At 38.4% G+C, this 5,859-nt stretch overlaps 1 non-coding gene across 1 annotated transcript; it reads right to left on the reverse strand.

Annotated features, from left to right (window-relative positions):
• Positions 1 to 4,788: 4,788 nt before the first annotated feature.
• LOC145577125 (small nucleolar RNA R71) lies at positions 4,789 to 4,893 on the reverse strand. The gene has a single exon (XR_014098613.1). It is a non-coding gene; the product is annotated as a small nucleolar RNA R71 (small nucleolar RNA).
• Between the last annotated feature and the right edge of the window lie 966 nt (positions 4,894 to 5,859).

Here is a 5,859-nt window from a genome sequence, read left to right on the forward strand (position 1 = left end):
TTGTGAGTTCTCTTGTTTGAGTACTAGTCTGTTTTTATGTTAGTCAAACATCTACCGTACATGAAGATTATAACGGCAACACTCGGGCGGCTAAGTCCTCTCAGTAAGAGAAGCAACATTACAAGACTGGGAATGTCCCCCTACTAAAAATAGGGAAGATGTCTTTGTTGTTTCACTACTACAAAAAGTGGCAAAGGAACCCCTTTTAAAAGACCTGTTGTACAATTTAACGGGTATGTTTTACAAAAAAGACCCTACATTATACGTAACGGGTCTGTAATATTAGGCGTCAACATTATTTTTCGCGATGTTAAATTAGAAGGTAATATAAAAGACCTGTTACTATTCACAACGGATCTCTTCAGTACAGACCTAATGTTAGGTACAATGGGTCTCTTACATCACCTCATGAAACAACCAATAGTAAAAGAAAAAAAAAATGATGAAATGACTTTCTACAATATGCCATTGCCGCCTATAGTTTTCCATTCCCTCATAAATCACAAGTTCTTTCTCTCTCTCTCTCTCCTAATTTACTCACCTTGAAATTAACTCCATAGCTGCTCTAAAGTTTCCCATAACCCCATAGACAGCCATAGTCTCATCCTTTCACAAACCCAAAAGGATGGAGCAATTACCCTATCTGAGCTTGCACTTTTTAATGAATTACAGTTGGAAGACGATAATCAAGACCCTTTGCTTTCGTTCGCTGCTTTATACCGACGCATGTGTGAGGTGTTGCTCCTTTTTGTCACTGTCAGATCTACGATTGAGACCACTGTGTTTTGACGAGAAGAGTTTGTAAAAGGCACGGTAAAATTATACTTCCTATGTTATTATAGTTTATATGTGACATGAAGTTAATTGGGTTTTCATATTTTGAAACTTCTTTTCCTTGAATTTTGGATTTTAATGAGTACCCATTTCTAATTCAACCCTTGTTTCATGTCAGTATTTATTAATTGTACCTTTTTTTTCTGTTCAATTTCTTCTATAATCTGAACTTTTTTTTTAATCAAATTAAGGCTTACTGTTTAGATATATTGTTTAGGTTTTGTTATTGATTTTGTACTCCAAATTATGCTTGGGTTTATTTCCCTTTTAATTTATTTTGATTTTTTGTGCTTTCTAAATTTTTGTGTTTGGTTTATTCTCCAGTTCGTGATAATTCCAGTAATTGAAATGCATTGGGTGGAGATGGTGACTTGGTGAACAAAAGTCTGATTATGAAAAGAAAATAGATGATTATGTGTGGTTTTGTTCAGCTACTTTGCTTTCCATCACAATTAACAAGTTTATTAATTGTTTACTTTTTTTTTTAATCATATCAATTACAATACTTTGGCAGGGTTCTTGAATGCTAATTAAGTGTGTTTGTATAACTTTTTTTTTTGAGGGGAAAGTGTGTTTGTATTTTATGTTTTGGTAATTGACTAATTGTAGTTGTAAAATTATATACTACGAATATTAATGTTATTTTACTTAATCTTGAATTGTACTGTAGTAATTCAAAATTTAAAATTTCAGCAATTTGAATGGAGCGGTGAAAAATTAAAAATTTCAAAATTCAAAAAAATATTACACTGAATTTTTTTATTATATTTTTTTTTTTTTTGAAAATAAAGGGATCGAACAGACCCGTTATTTAATATAACAAGTCTATTTCACTCCCCTCAAAAAGACCCCATATCACAGGTAACGGGTCTTTTTCCCTTCTAATGTAACAATAAAATTCCATGCCTAACAGACCGCCTAACTCTAATAATAGGTCTGTTTGTTTTTTAAAAATGATCGCCTAAATGAGGGGGTCTCTTTATCAAAAAGACCTCTGAGATAGAGCCCCGTTCAAAATGGGTCTCTAAAGCCAATTTAGACGGGTCTGTTAGCCTATTTTTGTAGTAGTGTTTACAAGGCCACTTGAAGAGCAAGACTGTGAAAATGCATGGCCGTATTCGGATGGATTTTAGATATCATATTTTTGTTGACAGTCGGACTCGGATATCGAGAAACACTTCTGGACGTAATAAGGATGACAAATAAATCTTACCTTATAGTTCATGAAGAGACATTAAGTGACATAGGAAAAAGGCTATGCACTAAAAGCACACTTGTCCGGAAGGACAAGTGGGAGATTGTTAGGAATGGTGTCCTTCGAGCAAGTGTATTATTCCGATAGAGGGTTCGGAATTATTAGAAAGCTACTTATTAAGTGAGGTCAAGTGATTGGAATGCCTAGGTGGAGGCCGCTTCCGATCAGTAATATTAATGTATAATTAATATTACAACTTAATCTTGACTGAACCCTTCCAGTCACACCCAAGCAACTAACGATACGACGCGATGAATTAATTCGAAAGGAATTAATAAGTCACTCGAGTATTGTGAACAAAGATGTCGGATTCCTAGCTTAGAGCGTTGGAACCGAATTTTAAAAGTCGAGAAAAACTTGAGAAATCGACGAGATGGGAAAATGATGAGTGGCATTTATGCCACGATTTAGTGCTCATTTTACGGGTTTTTCCTCCCACTTGTAGCTTGTTTGCCCCCTTTTTTTCTCACCTTTTTGTTCTTCTTTTCTTTGTTTTCTTTGTTTTCGTTTTGTAGGAATCAAGGCATTGGAAGAAGAGCAATTCATTCTCATATCCCCTGTGTGCGGGCGTGCAGCACTGTGAGAACCCGCGCAGGATTGCCTCAAGAGCAGAACAAAAACAGAAGGTTTTGTGCGCCTAGTGCGCGGCTTAGGCGCGGGCGCGTGCCTTTGAACTGTGCGGGCGCGCAGCCCTATGAGAACCCGCACGAGATAGCAGCAGAAGCAGAGCACAAAAACAGAGAGTTGTGCGCGCCACATGTGTGACATGTGTGCGGGCGCGCACTCATCATGCGCGAGCGCGCAGTAGCTGGGAGAAGGCGCGCATCCATGGGTCTAATTCCTCCATACCCACAGATCTGCGGGCGCACAAGATCGGAGATGGCGCACGCATGGCATCTGTGCGGGCGTGCAGTGTATATGCGCGGGCGCGCACCACTGGGTTTCAGTTTTTTTATTTCGAATTCTTGTATCTTTTTAGTGGACCTATATATATAGGCCGTAGGGTGAATTAGTGGATCATCTAGCATTATCTTAGAAACAATTAAACCCTAATCTTAGAGAGAGAAAGTGTAGTATTACTCAAGTTATTTCCATGTATGAAACTTTGGCTCAAGTTTCATTTCAATCCATCAAGCAACTTTGCAAGTTTTAATATTTCTATTATTGCCTACTTAGTAATCTCTAATCCTTTATCTTAGTCTTGTTCATTTGCACTCTAGTTGTTTATTTCTATCAATTTTGTGGATTAATTTATTTTGGTATTTTCATTGTTTTTGATCATGTTTGCTTTCATGTTTATTGTGCTTTCATCTAGTTTTGTTATCATGTCTAGTCCCCCCTTTCTAGGCTAATCTCTTAGCTAGGGGTAGGGGGTGTAAAATATGTATTGAATGATGGATGAATGATGATAGTGGATTGATTACATGCCTTAAATTGATGAAAGATATGATTTTTATTGGCTTGAGATTATTGTAGTACTTTATTTGATTGCCTTCTAGTTTAAATGCATGAAAATGATTTGAACTAGATTTAGATCACCTCTATTTTAATGATTGCATGAGAATGAGTTGTTAAAATAGAGTTCCATGTATTGTGCCTCTTTATTCTTGGGTTAGCTTGTGCCTAATGGGATGCATGAAAATGATCCTAATCAGCTTAGACCACTTTCATTAGTTTGCCTAAACTATTGCATGAAAATGAGTTGTTTAGGTAGAACTTTATATTCTTTGGCATGTTAATCATGATGCTTATCATTGTTTTCCTTCATTCTAATCATGTTTGAAACCCCCTAATCCCTAGCGTTGTTATTCCTTGATTTAATCACCCTTTTACTTGTTTATTTATAGTTCTAGTGTCCACATTCCAAATTCCAACAAAATATACCCCTTTTTTTACTCTTGCATGGTGATTTTGATATTAAATGAGAAAGCTTCGTCAGTGGATCGACCCTTGCTTGCCACTAATAGTTAATTTGATTAGGGTTAATAGTTTAACGACCTATCCTAGCCCGATCAAATTTTGGCGCCGTTGCCGGGGAGGCGGCTTGTTTAGTGTCTAATTTTGCTTTTATTAGGGTAATTTTAATTGTTTTCCTTTTTGTTTTGATTTGTTTTATCATACTTGTCATTGCTAATTGTTTGCTTAGCTTTGGTGAATGCTTAGAAGATCTCAAGGACCACCTACACATCATATCGACCAAGAAATCAACCGAACTTTAAGACAAATCCGTAGACTTTTTCAAGAAGAAGGAAGAGGACTTGGTGCTATAATTGATAGTGGGAGTGATTCTTACTCTTCTAGTTCGCAAAGTGAATCAATGGCGGGACAAGAGGATGATATTTTATTTCGTGAGTTCGGAAATCCGGAGGATTATGAGCTCACGGGAGGGATTTTGTTACCCGTCACAGAAACTAACTTCACAATTCATCCCCAATATACAAGAATGGTTCAATCGGAGCAATTTTCGGGTTTTACAAGTGAAGACCCCATAGAGCACCTTGATAGATTCCTTGAGCTATGTGGCATGATTCAAACCAACCAAGTTTCTCAAGAATACATCCGAATGCACCTATTTCGACAATCTCTTTCGGGTAGAGCAAAGAAGTGGTTGAAGCAAGTGAAGCCTAACTCACTCACATCTTGGAGGGAGGTAGTTAAGGCATTCTTGAAGAGGTTCATTTCCGAGAAAAAGACCGTCGAGATGAGAAGGAAGATTGCATCATTTGAACAAGAAACGGATGAGAGCCTTAATGAAGCTTGGGAGAGGTTCAAAGAGTTGGTACAAGCGTGTCCTCACCATGAATACAATCAAAGTTTGCTCATGAGGTTTTTCTATGATGGATTGGAGCCCATGTCTAGAGCTAACTTGGATACGGGGGCGGGTGGACAATTGATCAAGATTCCCCAAAATCAAGTGGAGGCAACGATCGAGGAGGTAGCAAAGAACTACTCTTGGGGAGCTAGGAGAAGGAGTGCACCGAAGAAAGGTGGGATGTATGAATTGGAGAAGGTCGATCAATTACAACATCAAATTGAGCAACTCACAAAAGGGATCTCAAAGTTAAACACAAGTATAAATGCAAGCTCAAGCGGCGGAGCAAGCTCTTCTCAAGTCAACTCTTTCTCTTGTCAAAATTGTGGAGGAACGAACCATGATACATCTTATTGTGGAGGTTTGAGCCCCGAGCATGTAGCGACGTACAACACAAGGCAAGATGATTTTAGAGGAGGCGATGGTGGAGTGGCTTGGAGACAACCACCACCCGGGTTTGCATCTCAACCTCAACAATGGGGCTAACAAGCTCAACCCTCTTACAATTCGAACCCCCAATACCAAAATCCACCTCCATCTCAAAACCAAAACCCAAGAGGAACCTACCCAAGGAACAACCAATACAACAAACAAAACCAATACAATTACCAACACCAATACAACAATCAAACCCAAGCACCCCAAAGAAATCAAGAATAAGCACCTGAAGCGGAGCCAACACCCACACAACTCCTTCAAGCTATGCATTCACAAATGCAAACTTTTGGGCAACAAATGCAAGAAATAAGGGCTCACAACAAGATGGTTGATTCACAACTAGCTCAATTGGCCGAGAGGACTCCTTTCAATTCACCATCAACTCTACCCGGACAACCACAACCTAACCCTTCTCATAACCAAAAACCCGATACATGCAAGGCACTCGATTTGAGGTCGGGAACTTCCTATGATGGTCCAAATGAAGGGGATAGTGAGGGAAAGAAGGGAGGAGAAGAGA

The sequence above is a fragment of the Chenopodium album genome, chromosome 13 (assembly GCF_948465745.1).
Source record: "Chenopodium album chromosome 13, dcCheAlbu1.1, whole genome shotgun sequence".
NCBI classification, from domain to species: domain Eukaryota; kingdom Viridiplantae; phylum Streptophyta; class Magnoliopsida; order Caryophyllales; family Amaranthaceae; genus Chenopodium; species Chenopodium album.